General features: G+C 41.1%; 1 protein-coding gene across 2 annotated transcripts in view; it reads right to left on the reverse strand.

The window, feature by feature from the left end:
- LOC145356548 (contactin-associated protein-like 2) overlaps positions 1-25,878 on the reverse strand; it is a 1,680,587-nt gene that overhangs the window by 424,995 nt on the left and 1,229,714 nt on the right. The gene's annotated exons all lie outside the window — the stretch shown is intronic.

A 25,878-nucleotide genomic window follows, 5' to 3' on the forward strand; every position in this document is an offset into this window, starting at 1 on the left:
TGCTAAGATTCCTTTATGCCACAGATTTTATGTAACTTGAAAGTGTCAAAAATTTCCCACTCCAAGTTAGACAAAGTCAGACACTTTTGGGAAGTGTCCTGGGAACAGGGGAATTGCTCATTGAAAGTTGAAACTTCTGTGGCAATTCCCACCTAGATCCACACATCAGGACTTCTACATAGTCCTGCTGCATTTCTTCAGTCATGTGTCCAGTCCCCAATGATCTAGAGACCGGAAGATTTGGCCTATTGTGTCTGTGCTAGACCTTTGAAAGACTATCCATTAAGTCTCATCATAAACCTGAACCCAACTTTTTTCCATCTCCAGAGTTCTGCAATCTTTCTCCCCTTCACCTATTTTACCAATTCACTTTCAAACGTACAATTAAATAAGCTTCCAAGACCCTTCAAGGGATGGTGTTTCAAATTATAACAATTCACTGTAGTATAAAAGGTTAACAGTTGGAATATCCTAATTTATGATCTAGATATTGGTGTAGCACTGAAACCAATCAGTCATGTGTTAGATTCTCTCTCACTATCTCTTGAGAGAGAGAATGGTTGGAATCATGCCCTGGAGCAATGTGCCTACTCTGTAACCTATTTAGATATTGTACTTATAAAGAAGTGTTAAGCAGATGCAAGAGTATGTGTAAGAACCAAAGCTTGCACCTAGAGTCCAAGATAGAAGAACACATTTCAAAACACTCACTGCATATATTTCCCCTCATTTCACAAAAGTAACTGCAATAAAGACGATTTTATTCTTTCAGTTCAAAACATGAGTGGCTCTACAGCATCTCTGTTAATAACAAACATTACACTTTCACCAATGCCCTTCCATCCCTCTGCTTCCATGGCTTAAGAGGTAAGTGAAGCATCATGAGTTTCACTGATCTGTGTCGAGTTAGCTGGTTTACAATCACCAGACATTTTGCCACAACTATTCTGGGTCAGGAAGAACCAAAAATCAGCGAAGGTTCCCATTGCTGATCTCTCCACACAAGTCACATCAGAAAGCGTATGTGTGTGCTTCCATGAGAATAGCATTCTGTTAACACCATTTGGAATTACAGAAGAATGACCACCTCACTGAGTTTTCCTGGATTTCTGACATACAGAAACAACATCTTTCAACAAATGAAAGAGGCAGAAGGCAGAGATCAAAAACTTAGAAGTGTGGAGTATGTTTTGGGTACAATCATAGCTTCATTATTTGGATTTATAAGTTGTATAATCACTTGAGATAAATTTGAATACATACAGTTTCCAATTTTGAGTTATATAGTTGCTAATTATCCATCGCTAAAATGTTTAAAGTTTGATGTGTTTCCTCAAAATAATTGAAAATATAAGTCAATATCAATACCTATGATTTAACTTGGCAGAGACCTATCTCTATTACTGAGAAAATAATTAAACTAAGCACAAATACAATATTGTCATTCAAGACCAATGAGTTTCGACCAGAAAGGGTTTAGATTGTAAATACGTTTTCTCTTTTAGAAGCCACTTCCAATTTACACATAACAAAATTAAATGTGCCTAATCAGAAAGATGTCTTCCATCCATTTTTAGCGAGATTGGCTCTTACATGCAGATAAGTTTGCACCAATCAGTTGAATTGATCGCTTATTATTTACAAGATAATTGTATTAATTAAGATGGACCTCAATGCTGCCGTATATACTTCCATTGTAACAATGATGTAGAAAATAGTATTCTGATGAGCGTAAATCTTCAAAGAACATTCTGGGATGAAGCATTGGAACTATCACATGAACAACAATTAAACAGATGTTTATTTCAATTTTCAAAAATTATTTCCAAACTGTATTGTGTGTAGCTGGGTGCCATTTCTCACCGGTGGTGATGGTGTCGCCAGACCTATAATATAGCTCACTTCACTACATTTTTCTGTTCATTCATGGGACGTGGGCGCCGCTGGGTAGCACAGCATTTATTGCCCATTCCTTGTTGCCTCTGAGAAGGTGGTGGTGAGCCATTTTCTTGAACAACTGCAGTCCATGTAGTGTAGGTAAACCAACATTGCTGTTAGGAAGGGAGTGGGGCCTCAGCTATTTACCATTTATATAGATGATCTGGAGGAGGGAACCAAGTGTATGGTGTCGAAATTTGCTGATGACACCAAGATTGGTGGAACGGCAAATTGTGCGGAGGGTGTGGAGAGTCTGCAGAAGGATCTAGATAGGCTGGGCGAATGGGCCAGGAACTGGCAAATGGAATTTAATGTTGGCAAGTGTGAGGTGGTCCACTTTGGTAGGAATAATGGTAGGAAGGATTATTACTTACGTGGAGAAAAACTGCAGCAGGCGACAGTGCAGAGGGACCTCGGGGTCCTTGTGCATGAGTCGCAAAAACCCAGCTTGCAGGTGCAGCAGGTGGTCAGGAAGGCGAATGGGATGCTGGCCTTCATAGCGAGGGGGATTGAATATAAAAGTAGGGAGGTCTTGCTGCGGCTGTATAGGGCATTGGTGAGGTCGCAGCTGGAGTACTGTGTGCAGTTTTGGGCGCCGTACTTACGCAAGGATATTTTGGCCTTGGAGGGAGTGCAGAGGAGGTTTACTAGGCTGATACCGGAGTTGAGGGGGTTGAGCTATGAGGAGAGGCTGAATAAACTAGGCTTGTACTCGTTAGAGTTTAGAAGAATGAGGGGAGATCTCATTGAGACGTATAAGATGATGAATGGGATGGATAGGATAGAGGTGGAGAGACTCTTCCCGCTCAGGAAGGACAATAGGACTAGGGGGCACAGCCTCAAGATAAAGGGGGGGCGGTTTAGAACGGAGTTGAGGAGGAACTTCTTCACTCAAAGGGTGGTGAATCTCTGGAATTCTCTGCCCGTTGAGGTGGTGGAGACTGCCTCGCTAAATATTTTTAAGACGCGGGTTGATGGGTTTTTGATAGGCGAGGGGATTAAGGGTTATGGGGAGAGGGCGGGAAAGTGGAACTGAGCCACGACAGATCAGCCATGATCTTATTGAATGGCGGGGCAGGCTCGAAGGGCCAGATGGCCTACTCCTGCTCCTATTTCTTATGTTCTTATGTTCCAGGATTTAACCCTGCAACAGTGAAAGAACAGCAATATATTTCCAGGTTAGGTTGGTGTGTGATTCGGAGGAGAACATACAGGTTCCCAAGTGTCTGCTGTCCTTGTCCTTCTAGATAGTCATGGCCATGGGTCTGGAAGGTGCTGTCTGGGGAGTCAAAGTGAGTTCCTGCATGTATCTTGTAGGTGGTACACACTGCTGCCACTGTGTGCCAGTGTGGAAGGAGTGCTTGCTTGTGGATGTAATCCCAATGAACTGGGCTGCTTTGTTCTGGATGGCAGAGCTTCTTGAGCGTTGTTGGAGCTGCACTCAGCCAGGCAAGTAGAGAACATTCCATACACTCCTGGCTTGTGCCTTGTAAATAGTGGACAGGTTTGGAAAGTCAGGAGATGAGTTACTCCTCATAGGATTCTGAGCCTCTGTCCTCCTTTTGTAGCCACAGTGCTTATCTGGTTAATCCAGTTCAGTTTCTGGGCAATGGTAATGCCCAGAATGTTGACAGAGGGGGATTCACTAATAGTAGTGCCATTGAATATCTTTGATTTATTATTGTCACGTGTTAATACACAGTGAAAAGTATTGTTTCGTGCATGCTATATAGACAAAATATACTGTTCGTAGAGAAGGAAACGAGAGAATGCAGAACGTATTTTTATAGTCATAGCTGGGTGTAGAGAAAGGTCAACTTAATGCAAGGTAAGTCCATTCAAAAGTCTGACAGTAGCAGGGAAGAAGTTCTTGAGTTGGTTGGTCTGTGGCCTCAACTTTTGTATTCTTTTCCCAACAGAAGAAGATGGAAGAGGGAATGTTCGGGATGTGTGGAGTCATTAATTATGCTGGCTGCTTTGCCAAGGCAATGGGAAGTGTGGACAGATGGACAATGGATGGGAGGCTGGTTTGCATGATGGATTGGGCTACATTCAGTAATTCTGACATGTAGTTCCTAGCAGTCTTGGGTGAGCAGGAGCCATACCAAGCTGTGATACAACCAGAAAGAATGCTTTCTGTGGTGCATCTGAAAAAGTTGGTGAGAGTCGTAGCTGACATGTTAAATTTCCTTAGTCTTCTGAGAAAGTAGAGGCATTGGTGAGCTTTCTTAACTATAGTGTCGGCATGGGGGGACCAGGACAGGTTGTTGGTGATCAGGATACCTAAAAGCTTGAAGCTTTCGACCCTTTCTACTTCGTCCTGTTGATGTTGACGAGAGCATGTTCTCCTTTAAGTTTCCTGAAGTCAATGGCAATCTCCTTCATTTTGTTGACATTGAGGAGTCAAGGGGAGATGCTTAGGTTCTCTCTTGTAGGAGATGGTTATGTCTGCACTTGTGTGGCTTGAATGCCAAATCAGCCCAAACTTAGATATTGTCCAAGTCTTGCTGCATTTGGACATGGACCTGCAACTGTACCTGAGGAGTCATGAATGGTGATAAACATTGTGCAATCATCAGTGTGCAATTATCATCAAACATGTCCACTTCTGGCCTTATAATAGAGGGATGATCATTAATGAAGCAGGTGAAGATGATTGGGCCTAGGACGCTATCCTGAGGAACCTTTGGAACTTGGATGATTGAACTATAACAATCACAACCGTCTTCCTTTGTGCTCAATATGATTCCAATCAATGGAGAGCTTTTCTCCAATTCCCCTTGACTCCGGTTTTGTTAGGGTTCCTTGGTGACATGATCAGTCAAATGCTCCTTCATGTCAGAGACGGATACTTTCATCACACCTTTAGAGTTCAGCTCTTTGGCTCATGTTTGAACCAAAGCGAAAATGAGGTCAAGGGCTAAATGCCCTGGCAGAACCCTGAGTGTCAGTCAGCAAGTTATCACTGAGCAGATGGCACTTGACAGAATTCTTGATAACACTTCCATCACTGATTAAGTAAAGATATGCTCCCGTTGTTACTGAAACAATCACAAGGCTAGAAGCTCTAGTGCTCTTACAACAGCACTAGGAGTTGTAGTCACTGCTCAGCCAGGTCTAAAAACATGAGGGTGCCCCAAGATAGAGATGCCCTTGGCAGTTTAAAAACAATTAATTATTTTTGATAGAAGAAGGCAGCAGGCCTAATGGATCAGAGGGGAATTCCCAGCAGCTAGATCATTGGGCCATTGGAAATGATTTTGCTGCCTGCAGTCCCCTCTTTGGGGATGGAGCTTCTGGTTCCGGTATCTGTCCACTCGGTGTTCTACAGACTGGATGTCCCCATGCAGCAGAGAAAGTCATTACTGTCAGATTTACAGTGGAAATCCTAAATCTAGTCCTGCAATCTGCATGCTCCTTCAAATGTTAAGATCATAGACAAACCAAACGAAGATGTAAATGGATGCTCTCGGGATATTATGCATTGACTTTCATGGTTTGAGGTGTGAAACTACCAGCTGTTTCTATTCATAAATTGAACAGAATTGTTGTTAGTGACATGTTGGTAAAAGTGCTGTGCTTTCTCAGGCTCCATTGCCTTCTTTCAACAAGTGTATTCTTTGGTAAACAAGTTGATGCATTGTTGCACAAGAAACTGACAAATTTTACAGTGATGGCTTGGAGGGAACCTGTAGCATTTGAATATAAAGCACTTTCACTGCCTTGGGCAGATCTGTTTTGGAGTGGGGCTTCTCTGGCAGTGGTGTTCAAGCAGACAGCATAGCCTTGTGAGAAACTCCTTTATGAATTGCATATGTTGAAGGTAGGCTTCTTCAGATGTGCACAAGTAGATGCACTTAGGTATAAGCACTCAAAGGATAAGTGGAAATCAACTGGTAATCCAGAAGACCTAGGAACAGGAGTTTAAATCCCACCACAGCAATTACTGCAATTTAACTGCAATTTATAACTCTGGAACTGAAAACTAGTCTCAGTGATGGTGACCATGAAACTAGTGTTGTCATAAAAACCTATATGGTTCACAAATGTTCTTTAGGGGACATCCATTGTCTTACACATGGGTCTGGCCTACATGCAACTTCAGACCCATAGCAACATGTGGTCAACTTTTAACCAACCTCTGAAATGACCAGCAAGTCAGTCAATTTAAGAGCAATTAGGACAAATGCTGGCCTTGCTGGCGAGGCTCACATTGCTTGAAAGAATAAAATTAAAAAAGTTGAAAGTGCATCAAGCACCACATGGAATCACACCTTTTCTTTCCTCCACAGAAACTTCTCATCCCTCAGTACAACGAGGAGTGCCAAATAATTATTTTGCTCACCTTGCTACCAGTTTAATTGCAGCTGTTTTCAAGATTTATTCTTTGAGGGTTGGGGGATCCTGTTTTACAATTAAAAATAATACCAAACATCAGCACAAAGTAATGCCGAAAGGCCAATGCAGATAAAGCTGTCAAAAAAAACCAAAAGAAAATTCCACATGCAATACTCAACACCCTAATAGAGCTTTAGGAAGGAAATACTGAAAAATCAGAACAGCAAATATCAGCAGTGCTCATTTTATTTAGGTGAACAGCATCAGCTCAGTGAACAGAAGAGAAAGAATTGGCACAGAACCAATTTAGAAAAGAGATCGAATTAAATTATGACTAACAAGGTTCTCAAATGCGAGGCTTCTGAAATGTTGGTAAAATTTTCCACCACTGACTGCAACGTTTAATTAATTTTTAGTTGGAGTCAGCAAAGCGTGCATTTGGGATGCATGGAGGCACTCACAGGGTGAACAATTGTTAATTTGACTCAAATCTCATCCTACTTATACAGTCTTCTCAGGATTTTCTCACAAACTCTTCCAGCTTGCAATAGTTCATGAGAAACTATGCTTTGCTATTTGCTATTTCATGGCTGAAATATGAAGCATAGCAAATGTAAAATCCATCAACTTATTGGATAAAATTACTGAATTAATTATACTATTGCAAAACCAACCTCTCTTTTATCACCATCCCAAAGTTACAGTAGACCAGGTTTCTTAACAATAAATTTGAATTTACATAAAAGCAAACAGTGGCATGTAAATAATGCATTCACATGCAATTTATATCTGTGTAAATTGAATTAATCTCACTCAAGGCAATGTTAGAGAGTTAGGCACATACGTGGACTGCACTTTAAATGAAGAATTTCCATGGAATGCTGCTGGAGGACTTGATATTGCAGTCTACCATAAATATATAGTTAAGGCTAAGCTCGCCAGACTTTGGTTTGTCTAGGAATGGAGGGATGAGGGGAATGGGCAGGAAAACGGAGTCAAAGTTGATGAGCAGCCATGATCATGTTGAATGGTGGTGGAGCAGGTTGGATAAGTGATATGAACCACTCCTACTCCTTATGATTTCACGTCTCACTATTATATAATCAGTGGGTTGGACATCAGCATTCAACTTCTGTAGTTGTGGCTCTGCAGACATGGAAAATTATTTCTTTACAGGCATGGAAAACAATTTCTGACTAAAATTAACATTTTTAAATTGATAAAAGGTGATTTCCAAACAGCGCTGACTGTGCCAAAATCAAGGTAACTGATTTATTTGAGCTCACAACATTGCTGTCCATCTGGACTAATATATAGGCCAAACTGAGGAGAATAGCAGGTTTCCTTCCCTAAAGGAAATTAATGAACATGATGGATTTTAATGATAAGCCAGTCGTTAGTTACATGGTTGCCATTCATATCCTAGCTTTTTTCATTCCAGATTTGATTTAATTTAGTGAAATTAAATTCCCCAGCTGTGCTGGTGGGATTTGAACACACGGACAAGATTTTGGCCCTCAGATGAGAAACAGCTACCCACCAGCCAGCATGGTTTGCTTGTTAAGTCAATTAAAAGGCCAATTAAGGCCATTGATCAGAGGTCAAGTGGACTTGCCAATCAGCTTGTGGGCTATTCCTAACATCAAGAACGTGGCAGATGCTTGGAGGAGGCTTCCTGACAGCAGATCTATGGGAAGTGGTGGAGTTCGCATGCCAAGATCACTTTGAGGTCTCTCCTCCACCAGTGCCTGCCATATCTATGTGGCTACAGCCGAGGCAGCATGCTGTAAAGGGATTTCCTGCCTATAATGGTGGTCCCACAGCGGTGGACATTTATTTAAAAAGTTAAGAAGGTACTCCAAGATGGAGACATCCTCTCTCTCCCTAAGCTGTAATGGCAGGCTGCACCTGCTTTGGTGCTGGACAGCCAAGTATCACCTGTCCAGTTTAGAGAACCAACCACCAATCTTAACTGGATGGCAAACATGGCCTCTGGCCACTAATTGGCCAATCCAGCAAAAAATTCATGAAGGATTACTGCTCACAACATTGTGTGGGGTGGGGCTCAGTTTTGATCGCAACAGTGGGGTCCTACCCAGAATGGAAAATCCTGACTTATTTTTCTGGATTAGTAATCCAGGCTTCCAGATTACTTGTCCATCAAAATAATCCCGATGCGAAAATTCATATCTGAATCCTGGCTCAGCTCATCTGCTGCTGAAACCATCATTTGTGCCCTTGTTACCTTTAAACTTGACTATTCCAATGGTCACCTGGCTGAACTTTCATAACTACATGAGCTCATCAAAACTCTGCTATGCCTTTTCTAATCCCCCAAAGTCTTGTTCACCCATCATCCCTCTGCCTGCCTGCCTGATTTCTGCCCTGGAAATGCCTCAAACTAAAAACTTTGATCCTTCTTTTCAATTCCTTCTGGCACCTCACCACTGCCTTATCTCTATAGCCACCTGTAGCTTAAACACTCCTCAAGATCATCACAGTCATCCTCTTGCACATTCCCATTACTGATGGCCATACTCTCCACTATCTAGATCCTAGGTTCTGGAATTCCCTCCTGAAATCTCAAAGCTACATCTCTTTATGTCTCTCTATTCCTTTAAGATGCACCTTTTTCATTGTGAAAGATTTTGCGCCGCTGTCCTAATACATCCTTTTGTGGTGCAGTGTCAAATTTTATCTGATAATGCTCTTGTGAAGTTCATTTATAATTTTTTTATGTGAACATATCATATAGCCGAACAAAGGGATTTAAAAGAATATGAAGACAGGAAATTGATTAAGAGCACGTTATTGCTTGATCCTGAATTTTTATGTGCATGGAAAGAAAACATTTTGAATTTTACCACTTTAGTTTGCATTCAGGCTAATAAAAGCATGGTTCAATCCATAGCTCTGGTGACAGAGTATGAATAAACAATGAGGACAATCCATTAATAACAGTCAGATAAATATACGTTTCCAAATAGTTTTCAAAGCTTTTTAACTGTGACAAAAATCTATAATGAATCTGTGATTTTCACTATATTATGGATCATTGCGAAAATTGTACTGTTCTTCTAACTGATGAAGGAACAGAATAGTTCAATTAGGTTGGTAATAATGCATTTGTAGCATTGTAATATGTTCAGTTGCATGCAGTTATTCTGCCTGAGTTCTTTTGAATTGCCACTATATACAAAAGCTTCACTCAAGGAAATACATCATTCCAAGCAATGTGTGGAAATAGTCTAGCTTTGACATAAGCAAATATTAAACAGGAAATGAACAGTTTCAATTCCGATCTTGGTCAGATTTGCTAATGAGATGCTTTAAAAATAAATGAAGTGACCGTGATTGGCTGTAACAATAAACTGTGAGCAGATTACAAGAGCTCAGTCAGGTGTAGATTGCGCAAGGGGAGGAAGTTAATGTGCTAAAAGATAAACAGCTGAATGGAAATCATTCAAAATATCTTCTCTTCAGCAGGGTCACCAGTACTCACCAGTTCATACCAAAACCCCATCCCTGGGGCTATTTTCTACATTACAACCAGGTCATTTGCATAATTTTTGAATTGTGAACATTTGGTGTGCTGCTAAGGATAATTGCACAAAGTACTGACAAGGTTGAAAAAGGAAGGTTAATCAGGGATAGGGTTTAGTTAATGTCAAACATAGAATCCCTACAGTGCAGGAGGAGGCCACTCAGCCCATCGAGTCTGCACCAACCTCAATCCCACCCAGGCTCTAATCCCCGTAGCCCCACCTATTTACTCTGCTAATGCCGTTGACACTAGGTTCAGTTTAGCATGGCCAATTAACCTAACATGCACATCTTTGGATTGTGGGAGGAAACCTGAGCACCTGGAAGAAACCCACACAGACACAGGGAAAATATGCAAACTCCACACAGACGGTGACCGGAGGCTGGAGCTAAACCCGGGTCGCTGGCACTGTGAAGCAGCAATGTTAACCACAGTGCCAGCATACATGGAACTTGACAGCTTATAGATATCTAAAGGAAAGAACAACTTAAGGAGGTAAGAACAATCAAGCTTGGAGGGACTCAGAAAGAATTAAATGGTATAATAGATGCTGTGACAGATCTTGATACAGGGAGGTGAAGAGGAATAACTGGTCGCTGGAAGTATTTCTCAGAAAGGAGTACTGAATATAAAATACTTGGATACTGATTGAACTGACATGAGAAAATAAAAGACATGAGGCATGATTCTCCAACCATACGCACTCAGGCACAGATCACACTGGGTCTGTCCAGGGCCGGAGAATCATGGGAGGGGCTATATAGCGTGTCCAGCAGGGATTCTTCCTTCCCCTGCACCCTGACGTAATCTGGTTCGTGCACAGTCAGGAGGTGAACCAAATTAGCATATTTAAATACGTTTTTAAATAGGCTCTGGGTATTTTAAAACAGATTCACCCTTTTCCCGGGATTCTGCAACTCTCAGGGGCATTGGAAACCTGGTACAAATCACTACTGTTTTCAAAAACAGTTGGCACTGCCAGAGTGGCACTGGCCACTCTGAAGGGAGCAGGTCTCTAGTTGACACCAAAGAAAGGTATTGCTTATTTTGGGGAGATGGGGTCCTGATGCCCCAATGCCAGTGAGAGTAGTGAGGAGGGTGTGCTGAGTCACACTCATGCCTGTGTGGTGTAAGAGGAAGGTTGCGCCTACGGGGTCAGGGATTGGTAGTGTTCTCCATGTCTGCGGGGATCATGATATCTGTAGAAGGGGTGGGAGGTGGGAGGGAACTTTCAATTTAACTTTAAAATGAGGTGTCCTTTATGGCACCCGATCTCTGAGGTCCCAATCTTGCTGGCGTATTTAGGTCTCCATTCCAAGAACTTCTGGGAGAATTAAGTGAGAATCTCCCAAGCCTTCAAAAAATTTTCTAAGGCTGGGATTCTCTGACCTCACCAGTGGCTGGGATTCTCTGATCCTGCTGCAGTGAATTGAGTTTTGGCTGTGCGCCACATTCTCTGTTCTCTGTGGCAGCAGGGGCAGGGTGTCCAACATCAGAGGGTCCCAGCCTAATTGCAAATTGAATGACCCTAAACCACCCAGTGGGAATCCCAATGGCTTTCCAGTTGCAGAAACACTTAGAGGGCAACCTTACTGACACATTGATCAGTGTGGCGAGCCATTAAGATTGGACAAGGGGTGAAAAATCTAGATCACGCCTTTTTTTTGCCTCTTGCGATCTCACCGGCCCTGTTTGGCCGGCAAAATTGGCTCTCAGAAAGGTCATGAAGCTGATTTCAATATTCATGGCATCATTATCATGTCATTAGTGAGCCCCTGGGGTCGGGGTAGAAGGGAGTTGATGTCTGGTCATGTGGGTGGATAGTACACTGTGTGTACACAGTACAGTGGGAGAGCAGGGCAGCTGTGCAATGGCGCCCTTAGAGCTCAGCAGTAGACTTCACCAGCAAGATTGGGCTCTGCCTCGGCCCCTACCCCAGGAATCACACCCTGGCACTTTTTTCTTGACTAAGTGCTGTAAGATTGCTTCTTTTTAACTTGCCCAAAAAAATGAGTCTGAAATTCTCCCTTTCCTCGCTTGTTTGGCACTTTGAATTTTTTTCATCAAATTCCGCCAATGATCTCAAAATAAGTAATAGAAACACTTCAAAACTTAGGACACAAACACAACTAGTCAGAAAGGTGCAAAGCACTGCCTAGCAGGAATTTATATCCATTTAATTTAAACAGGTTAAGGCCTCTTTCAAAGTAGTTGTGTGAAGAATGTCAGGCAGATCATTATGCCTTTGAAGACTAGAATCCCATAGTGGGATTCAAGGGAATAGATTTTATGTGTTTTTCGCTATTCCAATTAAATTAGAGTAGTGACTAGCTTCAACAATACCGAGTTAGCATAATGGAGGTAGATGAGAAGATGAATGATGATGCCAAGTGTTATTTCAGTGGGAAAAGAAACTATCACACTGGCCCTGAGCTCTTTAAAATACATTTGTTTTGTGGCATAACTTGAGTATACATTAAAGAGCTACAGGATACAGACTTAATTTTGTTAGTGGCTTTCAGATCAGAAAGCCTTTGGGACTTATTTCCCTGAGGCTTGGTCAGACTTCTCTCTATAACAATATGACAACATTTCATTGCAATTCCTGTAGATTGTTTGTTTTGAAAACATGAATCAACTGGAAATGCTAGCTTTGATTTTGCTAAAAGATACTTACACATGAACATAAGTAATAAAATGAAAGTATGTAGTCTGTGTATAGATGAAGTCCTGTCTTTACTTGGAAGATCATATAGTTTGTGTCATGTGACAGTACCACGGTGCTGAACAGGATAGAATCAGAACAGATCTAGCAGCTTAAAACCAAGCATCCATGAGGCGATGAGGGCTATCAGAAGCAGCAGAATTATATTCACCCACAATCTGTAACCTCATGCCTAAACATAGCCTTCACTCTACCATTATCATCAAGCCAGGGTTTTAGCCTTAGTTCAATGAGGAGTGTAGGAGTACTGCTTAAAAATGGGCTGCCAACTTGGTGACGTTACACCCCAGGACTACATACATGCCAAATAGTGGAAGGAGCATGCAACTGGCAGAGCTAATTGATCCCAAAACCAATTGATCAGATTGAAGCACTGCAGTCCTGTCACATCCAGTCATGAATGGTGGTGAACAATTAAACAACTAAATAGAGGAGCGGTTCCAGGAGTATCCCATTCTCAATGATGGGGGACCCCACTACAACAATGCAAAAGCCAAAGCTTTTTCCATAGATTGTGGCATATAAGTAAAACTTTGAAGCCTCGAAAAATCTTTCCATAAACTGGGTTGACCCAGACACTGAGTAGAAAAGGTGGATTGCTGGCATTGGCCTAAGAAGTTGCCATTTTGAAATGTGAAGAAACACTGGTAATTCAAATTAAATCAAGGATTCCTTTAACCACAAACAAAACATTTTAAAAATCCAATTTATTGGGCAGGGTTCTCTGGTCTCGGCTGTGGCAGGACCCATTGTGAATAGAAAATTTAGTTTTCCAGCCTCTTAGAGGGGTTTAGGATAACCTGGGGCGAAAAAGACCAGTAGATTCAAATAGGTTTATTTAAAGTGAATATAGTATAGTATAGTATAGTTTGTACAAAGCGTGCAGGAAGGTTTTTTGTCTCAGTATGTAGACAGGCCAACTAGAGGTGAGGCTATATTGGATTTGGTGCTGGGAAATGAGCCAGACCAGGTGCTAGACTTGGAAGTTGGTGTGCATTTTGGTGATAGTGACCACAATTCGGTTACGTTCACCTTAGTGATGGGAAGAGATAGGCATGAACCTCGGGTCAGCAATTTTAGCTGGGGTAAGGGCGATTATGAGGCTATCAGGAGTGAATTAGGAAGCATGGATTGGATTAGGGGATTACAGGGACTGGGAACGTCTGAAATGTGGAGTTTTTTCAAGGAGCAGCTACTGCGAGTCCTTGATAGGTATGTCCCTGTCAGGCATGGTGGATTTGGTAGATCTAGGGAACCGTGGTGCACTAAAAGAGTTGAGTCGATGGTTAAAAAGAAAAAGGAGGCTTATGTTAGGATGAGATTGGAGGGCTCAGATAGTGCACTAGAAAGCTTTAGATTGGCTAGGAGGGAGTTGAAGAGTGAGTTGAGAAGGGCTAAAAGAGGACATGAGAAGACTTTGGCTGATAGGATTAAGGAGAATCCTAAGGCGTTCTATAGGTATGTCAAGAACAGAAGGTTGGTCAGGGCAAGATTAGGGCCAGTTACAGACAGCAGGGGGAAGTTGTGTGTGGAACCGGAGGAGATTGGAGAAGTATTGAACCAATATTTCTCTTCGGTGTTCACGCAGGGGGACATGAATATAGCTGAGGAGGACATTGGGTTGCAGGGGTGTAAAATAGACAGTATTACGGTTGATAAAGAGGATGTGCTGGAAATTCTTGAGGGGCTGAAAATAGATAAGTCCCCTGGTCCGGATGGGATCTACCCTAGGATTCTCTGGGAGGCTAGAGAGGTGATTGCAGAGCCTCTGGCTCAGATCTTCAGGTCGTCATTGGTCTCTGGTGTAGTCCCGGAGGATTGGAGGATAGCGAATGTTGTCCCATTGTTTAAGAAGGGGAACAGAGACTTTGCCGGGAATTATAGACCGGTGAGTCTTACTTCTGTTGTGGGCAAGGTTTTAGAAAAAATTATTAGGGATAGGATTTATAGTTATTTGGAGTGTAATGAATTGATTAGAAATAGTCAACATGGTTTTGTAGCGGGTAGGTCGTGCCTTACTAACCTTATTGAGTTTTTTGAGAAGGTGACCAAAGAGGTGGATGGGGGTAAGGCAGTTGACGTGGTATACATGGATTTTAGTAAGGCGTTCGATAAGGTTCACCATGGTAGGCTTCTGCAGAAAATGCAGATGTATGGGATTGTGGGTAATCTAGGAAGTTGGATCAGGAATTGGCTATCAGATAGGAGACAGAGGGTGGTGGTGGATGGTAAATATTCATCATGGAGTACAGTTACGAGTGGTGTGCCTCAGGGATCTGTTTTGGGGCCACTGTTGTTTGTAATTTTTATTAATGATCTGGATGAGGGTATAGTTGGGTGGATTAGTAAATTTGCTGATGACACCAAAATTGGAGGTGTGGTAGATTGTGAGGAAGGGTGTCATAGTCTGCAGGGAGACTTAGATAGGTTGCAGAGCTGGGCCGAGAGGTGGCGGATGGAATTTAATGCGGAGAAGTGTGAGGTAATTCACTTTGGTAGGAGCAACAGATGTGTCGAGTATAGGGCTAACGGGAGGACTTTGAATAGTGTGGATGAACAGAGGGATCTAGGTGTGTGTGTACATAGATCCCTGAAAGTTGGGAATCAAGTAGATAAGGTTGTTAAGAAGGCGTACGGTGTCTTGGCGTTTATTGGTAGGGGGATTGAATTTAGGAGTCGCAGTGTAATGTTGCAACTGTACACTACTCTAGTGCGGCCACACTTGGAGTACTGTGTGCAGTTCTGGTCCCCGCATTACAAGAAGGATGTGGAGGCGTTGGAGAGGGTGCAGAGGAGGTTTACTAGGATGGTGCCTGGTATGGTGGGGAGGTCCTATGAGGAGAGACTGAGGGATTTAGGGTTGTTTTCGTTGGAAAGAAGGCGGCTAAGAGGGGATCTTATTGAAACATATAAGATGATTAGAGGTTTAGATAGGGTGGATAGTGATAGCCTTTTTCCTCAGATGGAGAAAGCTAGCACGAGGGGGCATGGCTTTAAATTAAGGGGGGGTAGCTACAGGACGGATGTCAGGGGTAGGTTCTTTACCCAGCGGGTGGTGAAGGATTGGAATGCCCTGCCTGCTGCAGTTGTAAATGCGTCTAGTTTGGGGGCGTTTAAGAGATCTCTGGATAGGTTTATGGACGAAAAGGGATTGGTATAGGCTAGTGGGTCATTGTTTTTGTAACTGGTCGGCGCAACATCGTGGGCCGAAGGGCCTGTTCTGCGCTGTAATGTTCTATGTTCTATGTTCTAAAGTACCTGGTTTTACAAAGGTAATGGGTGGGATTTTATGGTTTGGCTCAGACGAGACAGGAAACTCCTGCCCAAAATCAAGATGTCCATTGTGGGAGCCTCACCTGTGCCAATTCCATGGCAGGCAAGATGGTAGAGTTCCAGCCACTGTTTACATAGAAACACATTTAATCACTGTTAGAGAATTTAAACATGTACTTTTGAAAACATATTATATTCTATATTAAAGCGCACATCTTGGCCAATTACACACTACTCTAAGCATGATGGGTTATAGCTAAGTAAGAAGAACCACATTCCTTAAAAACAATATAGCTACCAAGACAAGCAAAGGTAACTCTCTTACCAGCATGGGTTTTAGAAAGTACATGCTTTCCAGACAATAAAATGAATGGAATAATTCAATTTTTCCAATAAGGGGTTGCTAAGGCAACAGTGGGAAAAAACTTTCAAACTTTATGGACCTAAGTGTTGGAGTTGCTAGGAGACAGTGAGAAAGAACTTTCAGACATTATGAAATTACATATTCTCATGTTGCCAGAGAATAAAATGTTACTGGCCAAGTTAAATGATTCATGCTAAAGTGATTGGCTCACGTCTGGCTAGGATGAGCAAAAGAGGTGGACCAATTATTTTTTTTAAACGTAGAATTGTACCATTGATAATAATGCAATTTAGAATAGTTTGGGCTGTCCCAAATTGTTCTCCTATGTGCATGGACCAGGCCTGGGCAATAAAGTATGTCTTCAATCTGATTTACTGTCTCTATGGTTCCTTTGTATTTGCTGAGCTGTAATTAATAAACAGAAATCTCTTACATGAAAGCCAGCATAATATGTAGATCTCTGAAAAGCTTCTTCAGAGCCAAAACACCATTCACTTGCAGCAGCACCGGAAAATCTCAATGGCAAAAGAGGGCAGAAGATTTTCGCCATCGTCCTTGATATCCAAAGCAAATGTTCACCAAATGAATTCTGAGTCACTTTAGCTAAGGCATCGTTGTAAGAATCCCAGTTGGGATTAGATTTGGCACATCCCTCCACAGCAAATCATCACCCATTAAGTTGGATATTTTGCATTTTTTGAATGATCTACTGTCCGTTTGTGCATTAATAACAACCCACAATTTGACGACAAAACTATACAACATATCAAATGAGGCAGCGTGCATATTTCCACTCTTTGCAAAGCTTTTCTCACCATCAATCATCCACATATTCCATTCAGCCTGAACATGATCCTTAAGTGGGTACTTGAAGCACACATCCAAAGACTGACTTACAGACATTAGAACCCTTGTATAACTGCATTGTGGGTGTTATTTCTTCTCAAGCAACTCTTAATCTCATCAGTTATATAGGAACTGAACATGTTCAAAAGCTATAATCTGCACTTTTCATAGATCACCAGAATGCCTATTCCACATACTATCTATCCCTAATTTAAATCTATCCTCATCCATGCCTTGCACAGTCATGGACATGCATAAATGATCCTTCAGGGGAACTTGACATTTTGGCATGGTTTTATGCTTGAAAATTATCATAAGTAAGTTTAGTTTAATTTGATTAGCTGAGCAGGCTGGTTACCTCCACGAATCTTGTCTCCTCATGTCCTGTGATTTTCCATTAGATCGGTTTTAAACCTTGCCAGCCACTGTTCAACACTGGACATATCGGAATTTATGGCTATCAATGTGATTTAATGCATGCTCCTGTTTTTGTTGCTATCTCATGATGATCATTGAAAGCTAGTTATTTTGGCATCAAGATATTTTGCTGGTCTCTGACTGAGCTTGGTCTTCTGCTGCTGCATTAAACATTTTTGTTCCATGGAACTTGCTGTTGCTCTAAAATCTCTGCTTGACTCAGGATTTGTTCTGGGCCACTTAAACTGGTCTCCATGCATTGTATTATTGGGGATGATGTAACCATTCTGACAATTTTCAAGAACCCACTCCGAGACATTTTCTTGAGATCAAGCCAGTGACTGGTCCCCATTCTCATGGTGTGTTTTGTCTTGGTCATCTTCTTCAAGGCAGGTTTCTTCTTCTTCCATTCCTGCATCAGTTTTTCACTACCATTGAATTCCCTTACTGCAGTACGGTTACATTAGCAAATGTTCCCACCTTTCGCTTGAAACCAGTTGTGTATTTTGTTTTTTGCCGAAGGATGCATTTTTGTCAATCATTCACCCATGTGTGCTCTGTTTTGTGTGGGCAGGTCTTAAACTTGTTTGTATTTTCTTGACAATACAGCTATAACATTGGCACCTACTGAACAATGTGGAAAATTACCTGTCTACAAAGAAGTAGGAGAAAAGCAGTTCAGCCAATCACCCCTTCATCAATCCACTCTTCATCAATAGCAAAGATATGTAAGATGTCATGTATAGTGCTATCAAGCAGCACATATCCAGCAATAGTCTGTTCAATTATACTCAGTGTGGGTTCTGCCATGGTCACTCAGCTCCTGATCCCATTACAGCCTTGATCCAAACATGGGCAAAATAACCAAATTCAAGAGGTGAGAGTGACTGCCCTCAACATCAAAGCAGTATTTGACTGAGTGTGGCATTAAGGAATCTTAGCAAAACTGAAGTCAATGGAAATTATAGAATAACCTCTCCACTGATCAGTCATGTTTTATAAAGAAAGATGGTTGTGGTTTTTGGAGGCCTATCATCTCAGTCCCAGGACATTGCTGCGGGAGTTCCTCACAGTAGTATCCTGAGCCCAACAACCTTTAGCTATTTCATCAATGACCTTCCGTCCATCATAAGATTGGAAGTGGAGAAGTTTCTAAATTGGGCTGGTAAGTGGAAAGTGACATTCACACCGCAAAAGTGGCAAACTAACAATGGGCATCTCAAACAAACAATCTAACCATCATCCTTTTGACATCCAATGGCAATACCATTCCTGAACCCTTCTCTGTCAACATCCTGATGGTTATTATAAATCAGAAGCTGAACAGGATAAGCCATATAAATATTGCAGCTACAAGAGCAGGTCAAAAATTCTGCAATGAGTAACTCAGCCCCTGATGCCTTCTAGCCTGCTCACTGTCTACAAGGCACAATTCATATGTGTGATGTAATACTTTCCACTTTCCTGTATCAGTATGATTTCAATAGGCAGGAATCCCAAAATCAGCTGGGCCATTTGAAATGGAGTTCAAACTGATCCCACTTTTGATCGTCCAAGGATTTTGCCCCTCAGAGTGGGTGGTACAAATTGATGGAGTAAATGTAAACAATCTTGAAGGGTGGATAAATGTCATAATCTGAAGTTTTCCTTAAATCTCCAGCTCTTTAAATTTGAACAAAAGGCTCAAACTATGTTAAAAATATAAAAAAAAATCGGCTCGACTGCTTTATTGATAGACCATCTGGTGTAAGCGAGAGAAAATAAAAACCTATTCCACACTTTCAATTGAATTCTCTGCTGACATTTTCCAATGACTGTTCTTTCAGTTGAGATCATTATCAATACTTGGTTGCACTTCAAAAGCTACAAAATCACTTAATTTAGCAAGAAGTTCTGAGTTTACAGTTTGACTGACAATTTAAACAGCTTATTAAAGGATTAGGTGTCTTTGATGTGGGCATTGAATATGACTTTGTTATAACAGAGTGAACAGTTGAGAGGATTTAAAAGCTTTGAATGGGTTTCATGAATAGGATTTTTATTCACTATAAAATGTGTATGCACGAGAGCGGTTTTGAAATATTAGAAGTTTTTTTTCAACTCCAAATGGCTCCTGAGCTCTAACCATGATGATATTGGATGAATGACAATAGAAGGTGAATGGAGATTTGTGGGGCTCGAGGGAACATGAGGCTGCATGGAGGTAGTGAGTGGGTGGGCATGAATTGGCATGGCGTGGCCAAAGAATTCTGAAGGAGCAAGACAGGTGGGTATGAGGAATAAGGTGATGGCGAGAAGGGCTTCCATGGTCAATGGATTGGACTCAATCTTGCCCCTGCTTCCCTGAAGCAAATAATGGGTATAAGGGATGTGGGAATGCTGAGTTGAGACATTTATTGACTCAAACTACCTGCCTTGAATGTGAAAATCTGGCCCTTAATGTTAGACAGGGTTTCTGCAACTGGAATAGATACTTAAAGCCAATGAAATTAAAGGAGGCACAGCCCAGAAATAGCCTCCAACAGTGAAAGAGTGATAAACAGGAATCCCTTGATTCACTAATGAGGATATGGAGCTGCTGCTTTAGGAAGCGAGTGAAGGAGGATTACTCTAATCAGCACTTACTTTCTCCCAAGGAGAGTGGTGCAGAATGCACGTGAGTAGAGGAAAGGAGTGAATGCTTTTACCTGTGTACTACTTGTTTCTTCAAAAAACTAAAATTAAAATCTATCTTGACAATACCAACCAGTTCCCCAAGACTGAGACAGGATGAACGTATGGCATTAACGTATGGGAAAAAGCAGCTCAGTTTACATCCCTCTGATTTTTTTTTCCCCGAGTGAAGTCATTCAAACATATTTTCCTCATCAGCTCCTGCCAATGACTCTTCAAGAACTAACGTGAAGTTTCATTGATGGATGCCAGATACTTACAGTTTTCCAATTCACCAATAGCAAACTGCAGCACAGCAAAGCCAATCAGTGGATTTAGATAGTCAGATGAAGGAGGGATCACTTGGTGTTTCACTGGGCACAATTTCACATTGGTAGTGGAGCACTAGGAAACTGTTGGTTACAAAGGTTTTATGTAATCATAAGCGAGTGTAAGAAAGCACCTTGTAAAGGTCTGGCAGTGTGTAGCACTTATCAAAGCAGCAGTCCACAATGGAATGCATGACAACACCAGGGAATCTGCATCAGAGACTAAGGTCACATGACTGCTATGAAAATACTGAGCTACCACGTACAGCAAGTGCTCTATTTCTACTGATTCTCAACAAGGTAATCCCTTAGTTCCCTGTTCAAATTTCTTTTTAACTCTAGTCTTTGGCTTGTGCCTGGGTTCCCTCCACTGCAGCCCTGCTTTGAAGTGACAGGGAATTTTCTGGTGGCAAAGTGGGGAACAGATCTCTGGTGTGCTCCAATGGCAAGGGCCACCAGGATTTGGAGAAGATGAATGGCCTTCTCACGACAACAGGCGGAAATCCAACCCAGCTGCACTTCTGCCTCTTGGAGGCTGCAAAGTCTCGATCCCTAAGATTCTAGTTGATCCGCAAAATTCTGCATAAGAGACTTCAGTCATCAGGTCTCTTCTGCTTTCTAGAACTCCCTTCTAAAACCTTTCCTCTCCTTCAACATCACAAATCTTACCTTTTAGCCAAGCATTTGGTCACATCTCATAACTTCACTCCCAGCTACACTTTAGCCTTTCTTTAATGAGCCTTAGAATAAATTTTTCTTGAGAGCATGAAAGATTCTATAATGCAACTTCTTGTTCCTCTAAATTAACTTAATTGGGTTAATTTGCTAAGCGTAATAGAAGATCCTGAGTTTTGCAGGTGTTAATGGGATATGACTTTGTAAATTGGTCCCTGCTGTTCAATTCAGCAGCAGATTCAATTGTGGTTCTATTATTTTATGTCAGTATATGGCTGCCTTGTATCCGTGAACACGACCAGGTGATTCATTCCCAGCCAATCTGCTGCATTACCAATGTTTAAAATACATGATTGTATTTAATAGGTAAGAATATGTAAAACATGGAGAATTATGGATCAGCGTAGCTTAAGCGATTACGTATCGAAAATGAAATCATCTTATTGATTGTGGATAATCTCATGTTTAAGTTTTCACATCAAAGAAGTAGAAAACTGCTGTCCTATTGCAAATTCTTGAAACTCTTTATTGGAATCTGAAGAACCACCACAAAACACACAGCTTTATATATTTTGAGATGGTACTCTACAGCTGACATACTAAAGCTGAGTGGCAAGAGATGGCAGAACTATTAGCCCTCACTTACTTTTTACTGATGACTTTCATTCCAAGAGATTGTTCTTATAGTTGGAGGACTGCTGAGAACTCAAACATAATCTAGGTGACAAATCTTGTATCTTAATATTAGCCCAATTCTTTGTATTCAAATATATTTGAACGATGATTTTATTTTACCTAATCACTCATTCTGTGTGTGATATTGTCTGTGTATCCAAAGTGAATGTGTGTGTGCATGCCACAAAACTATAGTTACTTCAGGAACAGTACCTCAGTTGAAATGACTGTTAATCTGCTAAAATCAAAAGCAAAGTAAAAGAGGGATTTCAGATCACAAGGGACATATTCCATTGACATAAAATGCCATCAGGCCTTGATAAAGAAATGGTGCAAAAATAATTTAAAATTCTGAAGTCTAGTTGAGTCACATAGGATTATCTAGACAACAGAACAGACGGGCAACCTGCTCCCATCTCTCTGCCAATGCCGCTGTGGAGCTGCCATTCCATTATAGTGTGTTCAAATTCTCTATGGGCAATAAAATGGCCTCCTTGAATGACATATATCTCATCAGCAGGCCAGTTTATTTAGATGTGATGCACTACATGCCATTGTAATCAAAACACAAGCACAGGTACATACCTACACTATTGTAATGAAGTTCCTTTTACTTGGCTTTGCTAATTGTCATGAAGTATTGTGACACAGATTGAAAATTAATTAGCTGAATTCAACCAGAACAATTAAAGCAGTCATTACTGAGTACTCTCTGGCTGGGATCTGGCAGCTCTTTGGGGAGCTGCCAGGTGCTGATATGTGGATAGCTTCTCTTCTGAAGAAACTGTAGTCATCTACTAACCACTGATTATTTCAGACAGAGGCGAGAACAGCAGCAGTGTAGTAATAAGGAACATGAAGGGCTCCTCCCACAGGATCAGAGTAACTTATCATTGCTAATTCAAAATTCAGGTACATCTCCCCTCCGAGCATCAAGAAGAAAAAATAATTGAACTTTTTTCTTTAACAAGATTTGCTTGAATGTTGCACTCGTCAGTGAATATATCCTGAATGCCTACTTTTTCCAATGATTTGTTGCTTCACTGAGAAGAGGAAAATTAGCTGATTGCATTAAAAGTTTCTGGTACAACAGATCAGGAGGTTAGTTGATTTCCCACTTCCAATTCAGCTGTACACTATATGCACATCCAGCATTTCTAAGGGAAATAAAGCTCCTTTATTTTAATAAATCATGCTAAGGAACGGATTATGTTCAATACTGCATTTTCAGTGACACTTGTTTATTTAATTTTGACAAAGTTTTACTTCACCTGGCTAGTGCAATAAGGAAAACAGGAATAGCATTGTTAAATACTACGTTTATTAAAGAGCTAGTTTGCTTGTTCTTTGCTTCACCTCACAGGTAGGCTTCATGAAGAAAGGTAGTACAGAGCAATTGTGTTATAATAATAAGCAGTTCAGATATTGTTCTGAGACTACTCTGAGGCCAGACTTTAATTATTTCTCATTTATTAGGCATGACATGAATTAATGCAAAATCCAATGACTGTACCTGATGAAACTTCAACCAATCCTTTTTTTAAACAGGAAATGAATAATAGAGAATCAATTTCACAGAAGCATGTCTTTTTTCTTATTTAAAGCAGTTTGGGAATGGAAATGAAAAATGTGAAAACGCATACATTTACGAAATATGACTAAGGCAATCTCATTTTCCAGCATTAGATATAATAATAAGTATCTTTTGCAGACACTGAAATGCCAATCATCAGCAGTGGACACCAGAAATGTCATTACATTTTTGAGAACAGGGAACTTGCATCTTTATGCATTATCTCCATCCATTATACCAGCTGCCTAAGACTGAATGAAGAATGAAGCCAAACTTGTTAAAAAAGGACTAGGGCAACTCAATCCAAAATTCATCAATGTTTAATATATTCTATTTTTGGAGGCTAAAATCATTAAATATTATTTGGGTGGATGTGTGCATTGCTTGGTAGCATGTTGAATGTGTTACTGAGCTAATGCTTTTGAATTCTGAATTTATCTGATCATTCAATTCAATTTGTGGCATACCGATCTCAGACAAAGAAGACAGACTGGAGGAGTGCTCAATAACGCAGCCAAGCCTCTGGTGTTTTAAAGAAAATGACTAGGTGAGCTAACTAATACTATCCATTTAAAATTAACAAATGCAGCATACCTACATAGCTAAAGTAGATGCATAATGCTACTTGAGATCCAGTGATGCTTAGCAACATCTAACCTCACAACTGAGCTAATGCATTTGGATGGCACTCAACCTCACTGAAAATGAGCTTTTTTTCCCCTTTGCACATGACAGTATCTCTGACTAGAACAAATTTTCTCCTAAGCTTCAGCAAAAATTAATTTAACCCATCAAGAAGTACTGGTGCTTCACTCAAATCTTACTTTCCTTTTTGAAAATATAACTTACTACATCAAAAGTTGTGGACCTGAAGATGGGATATTGGCAGCAAATCAATCACTATCAGGTTATAACCAGATTTCAAAAAATGGCAAAATGTCGAGATTGCCATGATATAGTGACATGGTGCAAAGACTATGGCTTCCTTGAGCAATTTTGGATTGAGTTGCTCTAGTTCTTTTTTAACAATTTACGAATCAGCTCATTCATAAATTGGCTTATTCTTGAACAAGAATGCAGACATGGCACTGCTGACGATACTCAGTTCACAAATGTTCTTTGTGAAGGTGAAGGAATCCTTCACTTCGTATGTTGAACACACTGAATGAATTACATTGTCTTTTCATTGACTTTGTACCCAGCTTGCTTATTTTATTGGGCTGGACATATTTGAAAATTTTCATTGATAAGAACAGAAGACATAAGAGCAGGAGTAAGCCATTCAGTGTCGACTCCATCATTCAGTAAGATCATGTTTTATCTTCTACATTCACTTCTCCTCGCCTCATCCTCATTATACTATGATGCTCTTAGTGCCCAAGAATTTATAGAACATAGAACATAACAGCGCAGTACAGGCCCTTCGGCCCTTGATCTTGTGCCGACCAGTGGAACCAATCTAATGACCCTCTAACCTAAACTATTCCAATATTATCCATATACCTATCCAATGACCATTTGAACGGCCTTAAAGTTGGCAAGTCTACAACTGCTGCAGGCAGGGCATTCCACGCCCTTACTACCCTCTGAGTAAACCTACCTCTGACATCCTTCCTATATTTATCACCCCTCAATTTAAAGCTATGTCCTCTTGTGTTAGCCATCACCATCCGAGGAAAAAGGCTCCTCGGATGGTGATGGCTAACACGAGGGGACATAGCTTTAAATTATCAGACTGAATGACTGAACATCCACAGTGCTTTTTGGGTAGAGAATTCCAAAGAATCACAATTCTTCAAAGGCTCCAGCTACATTGCATTTGATGTTTGTGATTTTGATTTGGATTGCCCGGCCCTCATGGCAGATTGTGCTCATTCCCATATGCCGCAAAATCTGCTTAACATTCAGGGTTGTGAGATAAGTGGCAAGTAACATTTGCGACACACAAGTGTCAGGCAATGATCATCTCCTACAAGAAAGAATCTAACCATCGCCCCATGCCATTCAATGAATCCCCAACTATCAACATCCCAGAGGATGCAATTTAATAGAACTGGATGGGATTGGTCATATATATACTGTGGCTACAAAAGGGCAGAGTCTGTGAATTCTGCAGAGTAGCTCCCCACTCCCCAAATCCTGTCCACCATCTACAAAGCACAAGTCAGGAGTGTAATTGAAAACTCTCCACTTTTAAACTTTATTTATTAGTATCACAAATAGGCTTTCATTAACACTGCAGTGAAGTTATTGTGAAAATCCCCTATTCGCCACACTCCAGTGCTTGTTCGGGTACACTGATGGAGAATTTAGCATGGCCAATGCACCTGACCAGCATGTCTTTCGGACTGTGGGAGGAAACCGGAGCACCCAGAGGAAACTGACACAGAAATGGGGACTTGCCTGGTTGAGAGCAGCTCCAACAATGCTCAAGAAGTTTGACACCATCTAGGATGTAAAAAATATGGCATCCCATCCACCACCTTCAACATTCACACACTCCAGCATCAATGCATGAGTGACAGCTGT

The sequence above is a fragment of the Carcharhinus amblyrhynchos genome, chromosome 2 (assembly GCF_965287045.1).
Source record: "Carcharhinus amblyrhynchos chromosome 2, sCarAmb.v2.hapA, whole genome shotgun sequence".
In the NCBI taxonomy this organism is placed as follows: Eukaryota; Metazoa; Chordata; class Chondrichthyes; order Carcharhiniformes; family Carcharhinidae; genus Carcharhinus; species Carcharhinus amblyrhynchos.